Source organism: Coregonus clupeaformis, unplaced genomic scaffold (assembly GCF_020615455.1).
Source record: "Coregonus clupeaformis isolate EN_2021a unplaced genomic scaffold, ASM2061545v1 scaf0761, whole genome shotgun sequence".
NCBI classification, from domain to species: Eukaryota; Metazoa; Chordata; class Actinopteri; order Salmoniformes; family Salmonidae; genus Coregonus; species Coregonus clupeaformis.
The window spans coordinates 145,043-160,194 of NW_025534216.1; the positions used below are offsets into that span (position 1 = coordinate 145,043).

General features: G+C 43.3%; 1 long non-coding RNA gene across 1 annotated transcript; it reads left to right on the forward strand.

The window, feature by feature from the left end:
• Nucleotides 1–811: 811 nt before the first annotated feature.
• LOC121560999 lies at nucleotides 812–8,348 on the forward strand. Its single transcript, XR_005999080.2, has 4 exons — nucleotides 812–922; nucleotides 1,036–1,178; nucleotides 7,867–7,977; nucleotides 8,099–8,348. It is a non-coding gene; the product is annotated as an uncharacterized LOC121560999 (long non-coding RNA).
• Nucleotides 8,349–15,152: the final 6,804 nt, after the last annotated feature.

Sequence of the window (15,152 nt, forward strand, 5' to 3'; positions counted from 1 at the left end):
AGTTACTTTCCACAAAGTATAATTACATCTATATATATCTCAGGTCTAACACACACACACACACACACACACACACACACACACACACACACACACAAAGACAAAGACTTACACATGACACAAAAACACTGAAAAATGCTAATTGATAGCAAGTCCCAGTGGAAGATTTTTATAATGATTTTACCTTGAATGTAAATATGCAAATAGCTGTATGTTTTCAGTGTATTTAGATGTATTAATGTAATTATGTGCTTCTAACATGTCATACTGATATGGTAACCTCCTCTAAAACAGCATTGAGAAACAGTCCTCTTGTAGCTGGTCATGTACCAACCCCACCCTCGTCTACGTGTGTTTGTGTGTGAGTGTGCGTGTGTGGATATGTGTGCATGGTTACGTTGTGTATGTTTGTTCTCACATCAGTTTTATCTCCTCAGGACCTGAGGATTCAGGGAGAAGACTCTACAGGATGGTTGCTGTGAGCTTTGGGATGCTGTGTGTTCTACAAGTCACTCTCAACATCTCCCTGAGACTAGTCTGTGAGTGTATTGTTATCTAATCATTACACTATATCAGACTTTCAAAAGGTCCCAAATTCAGATGAATGTTGGTATCTGTGTAACTAAATTCCTCCTCTGACATGTTCAAGGAACTAGCAAAACACATCCAAGATATTCTGTCCACTTTTAGCAGACTGTATAGACCTTCAGTTTTTAACGCCTGTCACTTACAGTAGCAGTAAGAAATGGCCTTTTCACCAGTAGCTGTATGTATCAATCCTTTCTAGACCAGCTACAGACCAGTTACAACAACCTGACTAAAGAGAGAGGCCAGCTACAGACCAGTTACAACAACCTGACTAAAGAGAGAGACCAGCTACAAAAGGAGAGAGATGGTCTCCTGAGAAAGTTCTCTATTCTGAGTGAGTTCACCTAATCAATGATCATAACATCACATGCCTAATATGCAGTCAACTTGTGTTTACTATTCTTCAATAATAGGTGCAGAATAATAATTCATGTTTTTGTCTTGTAGAACAAACCTGTCCCGAAGGCTGGCAGAAGTTTGAATGCAGTTGTTACTTCATCTCTACTGAGAAGAAAACCTGGAGGGACAGCAGACAGGACTGTCTGAAGAGAAGAGCAGACCTCGTCATCGTAAACAGTTATAAGGAACTAGTGAGTGAGTGAGTGAGGGAGTGAGGAGGGAGAGAGAGAGAGAGAGAGAGAGAGAGAGAGAGAGAGAGAGAGAGAGAGAGAGAGAGAGAGAGAGAGAGAGAGAGAGAGAGAGAGAGAGAGAGAGAGAGAGAGAGAGAGAGAGAGATTCTCCAATTACATTGAATGAACTACAGGACAAAATACAAACCCTCCAACCCAAAAAGGCCTGTGGTGTTGATGGTATCCTCAATGAAATGATAAAAATATACAGACCACAAATTTCAATTAGCTATAACTCTTTAACATCATCCTTAGCTCTGGCATCTTTCCCAATATTTGGAACCAAGGACTGATCACCCCAATCCACAAAAGTGGAGACAAATTTGACCCCAATAACTACATTTACATTTACATTTACGTCATTTAGCAGACGCTCTTATCCAGAGCGACTTACAAATTGGTGCATTCACCTTATAGCCAGTGGGATAACCACTTTACAATGTTTTTATTTTATTTTATTTTTTATTTATATATTTTTTAAATATTTTTTTTATTTTTTTTGGGGGGGGGGGTTGGTTGGGGTAAGGGGGGGTAGAAGGATTACTGTATCCTATCCCAGGTATTCCTTAAAGAGGTGGGGTTTCAAATGTCTCCGGAAGGTGGTGAGTGACTCCGCTGTCCTGGCGTCGTGAGGGAGCTTGTTCAACCATTGGGGTGCCAGAGCAGCGAACAGTTTTGACTGGGCTGAGCGGGTACTATGCTTCCGCAGAGGAAGGGGAGCCAGCAGGCCAGAGGTGGATGAACGCAATGCCCTCGTTTGGGTGTAGGGACTGATCAGAGCCTGAAGGTACCGAGGTGCCGTTCCCCTCACAGCTCCATAGGCAAGCACCATGGTCTTGTAACAGATGCGAGCTTCAACTGGAAGCCAGTGGAGTGTGAGGAGGAGCGGGGTGACGTGAGAGAACTTTGGAAAGTTGAACACCAGACGGGCTGCGGCATTCTGGATGAGTTGTAGGGGTTTAATGGCACAGGCAGGGAGCCCAGCCAACAGCGAGTTGCAGTAATCCAGACGGGAGATGACCAGTGCCTGGATTAGGACCTGTGCCGCTTCCTGTGTAAGGCAGGGTCGTACTCTCCGAATGTTGTAGAGCATGAACCTACAGGATCGGGTCACCGCCTTGATGTTAGCGGAGAACGACAGGGTGTTGTCCAGGGTCACGCCAAGGCTATTCGCACTCTGGGAGGAGGACACAACGGAGTTGTCAACCGTGATGGCGAGGTCACGGAACAGGCAGTCATTCCCGGGAGGAAGAGCAGCTCCGTCTTGCCAAGGTTCAGCTTGAGGTGGTGATCCGTCATCCATACTGATATATCTGCCAGACATGCAGAGATGCGATTCGCCACCTGGTTATCAGAAGGGGGAAAGGAGAAGATTAGTTGTCTGTCATCAGCGTAGCAATGATAGGAGAGGCCATGTGAGGATATGACAGAGCCAAGTGACTTGGTGTATAGCGAGAATAGGAGAGGGCCTAGAACTGAGCCCTGGGGACACCAGTGGTGAGAGCACGTGGTGCGGAGACAGCTTCCGCCACGCCACTTGGTAGGAGCGACCGGTCAGGTAGGATGCAATCCAAGAGTGGGCCGCGCCGGAGATGCCCAGCTCGGAGAGGGTGGAGAGGAGGATCTGATGGTTCACAGTATCAAAGGCAGCAGACAGGTCTAGAAGGACAAGAGCAGAGGAGAGTTAGCTTTAGCAGTGCGAAGAGCCTCCGTGACACAGAGAAGAGCAGTCTCAGTTGAATGACCAGTCTTGAAACCTGTATGGTTTGGATCAAGAAGGTCATTCTGAGAGAGATAGCAAGAGAGTTGGCTAAAGACGGCACGCTCAATAGTTTTGGAGAGAAAAGAAAGAAGGGATACTGGTCTGTAGTTGTTGACATCAGAGGGATCGAGTGTTGGTTTTTTGAGAAGGGGTGCAACTCTCGCTCTCGGAAGGGACATAGCCAGCGGTCAAGGATGAGTTGATCAGCGAGGTGAGGTAGGGGAGAAGGTCACCGGAGATGGTCTAGAGAAGAGAGGAGGGGATAGGGTCAAGCGGGCAGGTTGTTGAGCGGCCTGCAGTCACAAGTCGCAAGATTTTATCTGTAGAGAGAGGGGAGAAATAAGTCAAAGCATAGGGTAGGGTAGTGTGAGTAGGACCAGCATTGTCATTTGCCTTAACAAACGAGGATCGGATGTCGTCAACCTTCTTTTCAAAGTGGTTGACGAAGTCATCCACAGAGAGGGAGGGGGGAGGATTCAGCAGGGAGGAGAATGTGGCAAAGAGCTTCCTAGGGTTAGAGGCAGATGCTTGGAATTTAGCGTGGTAGAAAGTGGCCTTAGCAGCAGAAACAGATGAAGAAAATGTAGAGAGGAGGGAGTGAAAAGATGCCAGGTCCGCAGGGAGTCTAGTTTAATTCCATTTCCGCTCAGCTGCCCAGAGCTCTGTTCTGTGAGCTCGCAATGAGTCATCAAGCCACGGAGCTGGAGGGGGAGGACCGAGCCGGCCGGGAGGATAGGGGACATAGAGAGTCAAAGGATGCAGAAAGGGAGGAGAGGAGGGTTGAGGAGGCAGAATCAGGAGATTGGAGGGAGAAGGATTGAGCAGAGGGAAGAGATGATAGGATGGAAGAGGAGAGAGTATCGGGAGAGAGAGAGCAAAGGTTGCGACGGCGCATTACCATCTGTGTAGGGGCAGAGTGAGTAGTGTTGGAGGAGAGCGAGAGAGAAAAGGATACAAAGTAGTGGTCGGAGACATGGAGGGGAGTTGCAGTGAGATTAGTAGAAGAACAGCATCTAGTAAAGATGAGGTCAAGCGTATTGCCTGCCTTGTGAGTAGGGGGGGACGGTGAGAGGGTGAGGTCAAAAGAGGAGAGGAGTGGAAAGAAGGAGGCAGAGAGAAATGAGTCAAATGTAGACGTAGGGAGGTTGAAATCCCCCAGAACTGTGAGGGGTGAGCCATCCTCAGGAAAGGAACTTATCAAGGCATCAAGCTCATTGATGAACTCTCCAAGGGAACCTGGAGGGCGATAGATGACAAGGATATTAAGCTTAAATGGGCTAGTGACTGTGACAGCATGGAATTCAAATGAGGAGATAGACAGATGGGTTAGGGGAAAAATTGAGAATGTCCACTTGGGAGAGATGAGGATTCCTGTGCCACCACCCCGCTGACCAGATGCTCTCGGGGTATGCGAGAACACATGGTCAGACGAGGAGAGAGCAGTAGGAGTAGCAGTGTTTTCTGTGGTAATCCATGTTTCCGTCAGCGCCAAGAAGTCGAGGGTCTGGAGGGTAGCATAGGCTGGGATGAACTCTGCCTTGTTGGCAGCAGAACGGCAGTTCCAGAGGCTGCCTGAGACCTGGAACTCCAGGTGGGTGGTGCGTGCAGGGACCACCAGGTTAGAGAGGCAGCAGCCACGCGGTGTGAGGAGTTTGTGTAGCCTGTGCGGAGAGGAGAGAACAGGGATAGGCAGAGGCAGAGTTGACAGGCTGCAGCAAATGGCTACAATAATGCAGAGGAGATCGGAATGAAATGATTTAAACATCTGGGAAAGGAGAGAGCGGGGCCTCCCTCAGCACAACTCCCAAATATAACTCCCAACTTCCACCTCAGAAACTATAATTGTTGTAAACTACAGCGGTTCAATGTTTCTAGGAATATACTAACTCAGTTTATTCAGCTAGCTAACTAGGTGCAGTATTATTCCGTGAAAATCGTCCGGGCATCAAGTCATATGACGCCACAGCCAGCTAGCATGCCGGACTCCAGCAACACGGTTTAGCGCCAATACTCGGCCACAACAAACCACCAGTGTATCAACACGCAAGCAGATCGTTCGTGTCCGTGTCTAACGTTGTGGGTTAGTCCCGACAGCTTGAGCGAGTCCGTCGTCAACTTATTCAGCCAGTTGGTTAGCTAGAATAGTTAGCAAACTAGGTTACCATTGCTTTCAGACAAAGAAGAACCCCTCCTTTCACGGCACGAACACACAGAGAGAGCCAAACTAACGTTAACTAGTCACCCATGTCCCAAATTCCTTGAACGACTCGGGCTATCAATACGTAAAAAACAAAACACAAATGTAGGTTATGACTTACCCCTAGCAGCTACTGTTAGCTAGCCAAGTGCAAAGCTAGCCACTGAATTGACTCAGCCAGGTTGCGTCTGTTCGCACGGTCGTTCCAGCTATTGTTTACTAGTAGCTATCCAGGTAGCAACAAGCTAGCTAATATTTCAAGCACAGTAGCCACTTGCTACCTAACGTTAACGGTTCAGACAATGAGGTTAGGAAACAGCTGAATGGTAGGCAATTATTGTATGTAATTATTGTAGGCAGCCAGCTGGCGTAATTACAGGCACTCTCAGGCGTGAAATAACTATACCGTTGCTAATAGCTACTTGCCAGCTAGTCCCGGTGGTGGGTTAGCTAGCTAGCTTCGTGCTACGCTGGGCACAGCCGAATACAATACTAACCTACAATAATTACATACAACAACCCACAATAACTACCTACAATACCTAACTACAATCTAAATACATAGTTTAAGCCTTACTCGACAAAGCCCAAGCTATGTGTAAAGCCAAGCTTACCCGACGCCAAGCTTACCCAACGACCTCCTCCTTCGACGCTCCTTGCAGTACTGTGGGATATGCGTCAACAGCAACCTTGGGAAAATCCTCTTCATTATCATTAACAGCAGACTAGTTCATTTCCTCAGTGAAAACAATGTACTGAGTCAAATTGGCTTTTTACCAAATTACCGTACGACAGACCACGTATTCACCCTGCACACCCTAATTGACAAACAAACAAACCAAAACAAAGGCAAAGTCTTCTCATGCTTTGTTGATTTCAAAAAAGCTTTTGACTCAATTTGGCATGAGGGTCTTCTATACAAATTAATGGAAAGTGGGGTTGGGGGAAAAACATACGACATTATAAAATCTGTGTACACAAACAACAAGTGTGCAGTTAAAATTGGCAAAAAACACACACATTTCTTTCTACAGGGCCGTGGGGTGAGACAGGGATGCAGTTTAAGCCCCACCCTCTTCAACATATATATCAACGAATTGGCGAGGGAACTAGAACAGTCTGCAGCTCCCGGCCTCACCCTACTAGAATCTGAAGTCATATGTCTACTGTTTGCTGATGATCTGGTGCTTCTGTCACCAACCAAGGAGGGCCTACAGCAGCACCTAGATCTTCTGCACAGATTCTGTCAGACCTGGGCCATGACAGTAAATCTCAGTAAGACAAAAATAATGGTGTTCCAAAAAGGTCCAGTTGCCAGGACCACAAATACAAATTCCATCTAGACACCGTTGCCCTAGAGCACACAAAAAACTATACATACCTCGGCCTAAACATCAGCGCCACAAGTAACTTCCACAAAAATGTGAACGATCTGAGAGACAAGGCAAGAAGGGCATTCTATACCATCAAAAGGAACATAAAATTTGACATACCAATTAGGATCTGGCTAAAAATACTTGAATCAGTTATAGAACTCATTGCCCTTTATGGTTGTGAGGTCGGGGGTCCACTCACCAACCAAGAATTCACAAAATGGAACAAACACCAAATTGAGACTCTGCATGCAGAATTCTGCAAAAACATCCTCCGTGTACAACGAAAAACACCAAATAAGGTATGCAGAGCAGAATTAGGCCAATACTCGGTAATTATCAAAATCCAGAAAATAGCCGTTCAATTCTATAACCACTTAAAAGGAAGCGATTCCCAAACCTTCCATAACAAAGCCATCACCTACAGAGAGATGAACTTGGAGTAGAGTCCCCTAAGTAAGCTGGTCCTGGGGCTCTGTTCACAAACACAAACAGACCCCACAGAGCCCCAGGACAACAACAACAACAACACAATTAGACCCAACCAAATCATGAGAAAACAAAAAGAGAATTACTTGACACATCGGAAAGAACAAACAAAAAAACAGAGCAAACTAGAATGCTATTTTGCCCTAAACAGAGAGTACACAGTGGCAGAATACCTGACCACTGTGACTGACCCAAACTTAAGGAAAGATTTGACTATGTACAGACTCAGTGAGCATAACCTTGCTATTGAGAAAGGCCGCCGTAGGCAGACCTGGCTCTCAAGAGAAGACATTCTATGTGCACACTGCCCACAAAATGAGGTGGAAACTGAGCTGCACTTCCTAACCTCCTGCCAAATGTATGACCAAATTAGAGACACATATTTCCCTCAGATTACAGCGATCCACAAAGAATTCGAAACAACCCCAATTTTGATAAACTCCCTTATCTACTGGGTGAAAAACCACAGTGTGCCATCACAGCTGCAAGATTTGTGACCTGTTGCCACAAGAAAAGGGCAACCAGTGAAGAACAAACACCATTGTAAATACAACCCATATTTATGTTTATTTATTTTCCCATTTGTACTTTAACAATTTGCACATTGTAACAACACTGTATATATGCATAATATGACATTTGAAATGTCTTTATTCTTTTGGAACTTCTGAGTGTAATGTTTACTGTTAATATTTATTGTTTATTATCTACTTCACTTGCTTCGGCAATTTAACATACGTTTCCTATGCCAATAAAGCCCTTAAATTGAATTGAGAGAGAGAGAGAGAGAGACTGTATGAATAACATTGTTTTCTGTCACAACAACAGACATTAATCAAGGGGTTTAACGAAGTCTATGTAACCTGGATTGGTCTGACTGACTCTGTTACTGAGGGGACCTGGAAATGGGTGGACTGGAACCCCACTGACCAACCCAAGGTAAGACAATACTGCTCTAATTACACTGACCACAGTGTAAGGAGTAGGACTGATTATCTGTGTTGTTCATACTCTAGGTTCTGAGAGAGTGACCAGTCTAACTATGTTGTTTCTACTGCAGGTATTGGGACATTCGAGAGCCTAATGGTGGTGTACGTGAGAATTGTGTGTTGTCCGGTCACAGTTCATCAGGCCAAGGAACATGGCATGACTATCCGTGTTCATTTAACAGTTCCTGGATCTGTGAGATATAGTTATCTCTTGCTCTCTCGTAGTTATCATGTTGATGGTCGTGCTGAATGTCATGATGCCAACTACAGTGCCTTCAGAAAGTGTTCACACCCCTTGACTTTTTCCACATTTTGTTGTGTTACAGCATGAATTTAAAATTGATTAAATTGAGAGTTCATTGTCACTGGCCTACACACAATAACCCATAGTGGAAATATGTTTTTTTTTTTTTTTTTTACAAATTAATAAAAGATTTCAAGCTGAAATGTCTTGAGTCAGTAAGTATTCACCCCCTTTGTTATGGCAAGCCTAAATAAGTTCAGGAGAAAAAATTTGCTTAACCTTGACACATAATAAGTTGCATAGACTCACTCTGTGTTAAATACTAGTGTTTAATTAACATGAACATTTTTGAATGACTACCTCATCTCAGTACCCCACATGTACGATTATCTGTAAGGTCCCTCTGTCGAGCAGTGAATTTCAAACACAGATTCAACCACAAAGACCAGGGAGGTTTTCCAATGCCTCACAAAGAAGGACATTGATTGGTAGATAGGTAAGAAAATAAAATAAAACAGGTATTAAATATCCCTTTGAGCATGGTGAAGTTATGAATTACACTGTGGAAGGTGTATCAATACACACAGTCACTACAAAGATATAGGCGTCCTTCCTAACTCAGTTGCCGGAGAGGAAGAAAACCCTGAGGCCAATGGTGACATTAAAACAGTTACAGAGTTGAATGGCTGTGAAAGGAGAAAACTGAGGATGGATCAACAACATTGTGGTTACTAAACTGATTGACAGAGTGAAAAGAAGGAAGCCTGTACATAATAACAAATATTTAAAAACATGCATCCTGTTTGTAACAAGGCACTAAAGTAATACTGCAAAAACTGTGGCAAAGCAATTAACTTTTGGTCCTGAATACAAACTGTTATTATGTTTGGGGCAAATCCAATACAACACATCACAGAGTACCAAACTCCATATTTTCATGCATAGTGGTGGCTGCATCATGTTATGGGTATGCTTGTAATCGTTAAGGAGTGGGGAGTTTTTCAGGATAAAAAAGAAACGGAATAGAGCTAAGCACAGGACAATTCCTAGAGGAAAACCTGGTTCAGTCTGTGTTCCACCAGACACTGGGAGATTAATTCACCTATCAGCAAGACAATAACCTAAAACACAAGGCCAAATCTACACTGGAGTTGCTTACCAAGAAGACAGTCCCTGAGTGGCCGAGTTACAGTTTTGACTTAAATCTACTTGAACATCTATGGCAAGACCTGAAAATGGTTGTCTAGCAATGATCAACAACCGATCTGACAGAGCGTGAAGAATTTTGAAAAGAATAATGGACAAATGTTGCACAATCCAGGTGTGGAAAGACTAACAGCTGTAATCACTGCCAAAGGTCCTTCTACAAAGTATTAACTCAGGGGTGTGAATACTTATGTAAATGAGATATACGTATATTTCATTTTCAATAAATTTGCTCAAATTTCTAAAAACATGATTTCACTTAGTCACTGTGGGGCACTGTGTGTAGAAGGGTCAGAAAAATAAAATAAATGTAATCAATTTTAAATTCAGGCTGTAACACAACAGCATTTTTTATAAGTCAAGGGGTATGAATACATTCTGAAGGCACTGTAGTGGTTAAAGTGAGCGATGAACTCACCATAGTGGTTAAATAGGGCTATTAAAGACTCGCCAATGGTCTCTTTCTCAATTAATCTTTCCTCAATTCCTCCTCGCATCCTCTCTCTCTTCGCCGCCTCCTCAAAATACATTGGAGAATACAAGCCACTTTCCATAGTGGGGTCATAATTGTTTGTCGGTCAAACCGTTCGGACGCTACAGACATTTTCGTGGGAAGACCCATTTTCAGGATGTCTCATGGTCTGACAAACACCGCTGTAGCTCTGCCACCATCCACCACAGATGTGGAAGGCTGACATAGGCGGATGCGGTGGATTGAGCCGCAGCCAATGCAAAACTGATATCTCAAAGTTAAACAGATGGATTTTGATGGGGATTTTTGTATTACGTTACTTAGATTGACGCACGGGTGCATCAGACTCTCAGGCTTTCTTTCTGTCACCCAGCATAAGTTGGAGGTAGCTGGAGTTGGATACATGGAATATCTAGTCCAGCCGAATGGGCCAGACAGCTCTCCCTCAGACACTTGCCTGGAAGCCACCCGCTCCTTCACACTTCAGTAGCTTCTCTTTGTATGTTTGACATGGAGATTGGAGGAAACATTCAAGAGTTTACTAAGAAGCCAACATTAGAACTGAATATAGCAGGTCTGTTAGTGACCTCTACTGGTCAGGTCCTAAATTCCCAATAATCCTGGGCTCAACAGGCTTTCTGTCGGTCACCGAGCATAAATTGGAGGCAGTTGTAATGGCAGTTGGAACATGGCAGTTGGAAGAAGTCTGTCAGTGACCTCTACTGGTCAGGTCCTAACTTCCCAATAATGCTGGGATCAACAGGCTTTCTGTCGGTCACCCACAGTGGTATAAAGTACTTAAGTAAAAATACTTTAAAATACTACTTAAGTAGTTTTGGGGGGGTTTTGTACTTTACTATTTATATTTTTGACAACTTTTTCTTCACTACATTCCTAAAGAAAATCATGTAATTTTTGCTCCATACATTTTCCCTAACTCCCAAAAGCACTTGTTTGGTTCAGGTCCAGTCTTCCCCATAATGCTGCCATTAATAGGCTTTCTGTCTGTCACCCAGCATAAATTGGAGGTAGCTGGCATTGGATACATGGCATTTCTATGGCAGAATCACATCAGTATGCAAATACACCCAAACTCTGGATAGATTGGCTAGACCAATGAGGCCACACCTCTGAACTCACCTTAACACAGCTCACCTTAGCTACCATGTCAACTGTGCAGAGGGACATGTCCTAAAATAATTATAAAATCATCATGAAAATTAATATTTATTTTCCATTATGTGATTGATCACTTCAATACCAGCAATAACTTGAACCAGATTGTTCTGGACCAGCTACCGACCAGTTAAAACACCCTGACTAAAGAGAGAGACCAGCTACAGACAGAGAGATTTTCTTAGTGGGAGTCTTACAAATCTCAGTGAGTAAAGCTACAGGAATTAATGATAATGTCATTAATCACACACACCTGATCATAAGTCTGTATTCTTTCTTTATGTGTACAGTGTGATAAGTTGAAGGCAATTCATGTGTTCTTCTTGCAGAACAACCTTGTCCTAACAGCTGGCAGAACTTTACTGCAGCTGTTACTTCCCCTCTACAGAGACTAAAACCTGGGAGGAGAGCAGACAGACTACTAAGCTATATGGAATTTCTTTAAAGAAGGTCATACCAAAGATCATTTTGATATTTGATTTTGAATTTTAAGACCCCTTGAAGTATAAAAAAATATATGTAAAAAATATTTAATAAAAAATGTGTTTTGGCCTTACTGCTATTAGCCTATACAGTGGGGGCAAAAGTATTTAGTCAGCCACCAATTGTGCAAGTTCTCCCACTTAAAAAGATGAGAGAGGCCTGTAATTTTCATCATAGGTACACAGACAAATAGAGCATTTTTTTTCCAGAAAATCACATTGTAGGATTTTTAATGAATTTATTTGCAAATTATAGTGGAAAATAAGTATTTGGTCACCTACAAACAAGCAAGATTTCTGTCTCTCACATACCTGTAACTTCTTATTTAAGAGGCTCCTCTGTCCTCCACTCGTTACCTGTATTAATGACACCTGTTTGAACTTTTTATCAGTATAAAAGACACCTGTCCACAACCTCAAACAGTCACACTCCAAACTCCACTATGGCCAAGACCAAAGAGCTGTCAAAGGACACCAGAAACAAAATTATAGACCTGCACCAGGCTGGGAAGACTGAATCTGCAATAGGTAAGCAGCTTGTTTTGAAGAAATCAACTGTGGGAGCAATTATTAGGAAATGGAAGACATACAAGACCACTGATAATCTCCCTCGATCTGGGGCTCCACGCAAGATCTCACCCTGTGGGGTCAAAATGATCACAAAAACGGTGAGCAAAAATCCCAGAACCACACGGGGGACCTAGTGAATGACCTGCAGAGAGCTGGGACCAAAGTAACAAAGTCTAACATCAGTAACACACTACGCCGCCAGGGACTCAAATCCTGCAGTGCCAGACATGTCCCCCTGCTTAAGCCAGTACATGTCCAGGCCCGTCTGAAGTTTGCTAGAGTGCATTTGGATGATCCAGAAGAGGATTGGAAGAATGTCATATAGTCAGATGAAACCAAAATATAACTTTTTGGTAAAAACTCAACTCGTCGTGTTTGGAGGACAAAGAATGCTGAGTTGCATCCAAAGAACACCATACCTACTGTGAAGCAAGGGGGTGGAAACATCATGCTTTGGGGCTGTTTTTCTTTAAAGGGACCAGGACGGTTGATCCGTGTAAAGGAAATAATTAATGGGGCCATATATCGTGAGATTTTGAGTGAAAACCTCCTTCCATCAGCAAGGGCATTGAAGATGAAACGTGGCTGGGTCTTTCAGCATGACAATGATCCCAAACACACCGCCCGGGCAACGAAGGAGTGGCTTCGTAAGAAGCGTTTCAATGTCCTGGAGTGGCCTAGCAAGTCTCCAGATCTCAACCCCATAGAAAATCTTTGGAGGGGAGTTGAAAGTCTGTGTTGCCCAGCGACAGCCCCAAAACATCACTAATCTAGAGAAGATCTGCATGGAGGAATGGGCCAAAATACCAGCAACAGTGTGTGAAAACCTTGTGAAGACTTACAGAAAACGTTTGACCTGTGTCATTGCCAACAAAGGGTATATAACAAAGTATTGAGAAACTTTTGTTATTGACCAAATACTTATTTTCCACCATAATTTGCAAATAAATTCATAAAAAATCCTACAATGTGATTTTCTGATTTTTTCCCCTAATTTTGTCTGTCATAGTTGGCGTGTACCTATGATGAAAATTACAGGCCTCTCACATCTTTTTAAGTGGGAGAACTTGCACAATTGGTGGCTGACTAAATACCTTTTTTCCCCCCACTGTACATTGAATAACAGATTCACTACATGGAACAACACATAGTCCCCAAATCTAAAGTTTTTTCTGAAGTGTCTGAGAGATATAGTTTTGATGTATAAGATCAGGAGAAATAGTTTTGATTAATTTTCTGTACAGTCTAAGCCCTGTCTAAGCCAGTGGGAGGAGCTATAGGAGGACAGGATCATTGTAATGGCTGGAATGGTATTAAAGGCACGGAGTCAAACATGTGGTTTCCAAATGTTTGATGCGTTTGGCACTATACCATTAATTCCATTGCAGCCATTACAATGAGCCCAACCTCCTATCGCTCTTCTCACCAGCCCCCACTGGTGATGTTGTACTAAAAGACAGGGTGGAAATATGAACTTGTTGTCATAATACATGTGAAGGGTTTTAATTCTTCTTTCTATTCTCTTAAATCTGTCAAACTGAAACTATGGCGATCTTGTCACAACTTCTGCTTTTGGTGAAATTCCCCTATAAACCAAGTTTAAATACAGCATAAATAAAAAATAAAAAACTATGTGGTCATCGGTGGCCGGTCACACTGTGTGGTGACGTTTCACCTAGGTACAGATCTAGGATCAGCTTTCCCTCCCCCAATCTTAACCTTAACTATTTGTGGTGGAAATGCAAAATTGACCCAAGACAAAGAAAAATTGTGTCACTACAGTAAGTCACATAGACGCAAGGCTGGTGATGCTATAAACTCAGTAAGGATATATGTAGTTTATATGTCAATTAACAGGATCCCAATTTATGATAGCAGATCTAAAATTGTGACCCTGTGAATTCAGATATACATCATATAGCATGTTATAGAGTCATATCATGTATTATATTATCAAACTAAGGCTGGTGGGAGTCACGTGGTGGCCAGTGTTTCCAATCCACTGTGGTTGACTGATAAAGACTTTCACTACCATAAGTCACACAGAGGCAGTACAGTGCAGGGAGAAGAAAGGTACAGACGTACATTAGAGCTGAGGTTAGAAGTAGAAGTTACTGTATTTGACCACAAGTGTGTTAAGATGTCAGAGGGAGTCTATGAAATCCCAGATGGATTTGAAGACGACAAACCTAATGCAATGAAGAACACGGACATTGATGGCCAATTATATGGCAACGTAAGAGCCTTCAAGCCCAGTCCAAGAGATAGCGTTGTTGCTCAACATTCAGATAAGATTGCACACTCACACACACACACTGTGCGAGCTCCGACCCAATTTTGCTGTTTTGTGATTCTTTATTTTCATTAAATGTATCCACTATCATTTCTTATGATAGACAACTTTTGAACATCAGATCGGGAGTTAGTACCCTCAATTCCAGCTTCAACGTTGACTCATCTGCCCTGGGCTCTTTATGGAATTCCGACCCAATTTTCAGGGAATCCAAGAGGAAACGCAGGTGATACAGAGGCAAGAGAGGGGGAGTCCTGGAGGGATTAAGGCAAAGGGAAAACAGGCCACCTCTTCCCTCCATTCAGTCACTTTATAATAAGATGGATGACCACCAATGGCGGATTTGCTCCCAACAGGTCTCAGGTAAATGCAATATTCTCTGATTCTTCTGAAACATGGCTTTCAGACAAGATACCCCTCTTAAGGAGTTTTCAGCCGTTGTCGTAACTGTTGTATACTTTCAAGATTGATAGAGGTGAAGCTGAGGAGAGGATTGTGGATATCTACATAAGTGCAGACACCCTGAGAGACGGTGAGATCATCACCAAGACACACACACACAAGCACATAGACTCACGTAAACGTATATTTGATGTGTCCACAGAGCCTGATAGCTCAGGGAAGAGATGTTCTTTAGGGAAGAGATCCTCCAGAGTTGCTGCAGTGTGTTTTCCTACTGGCT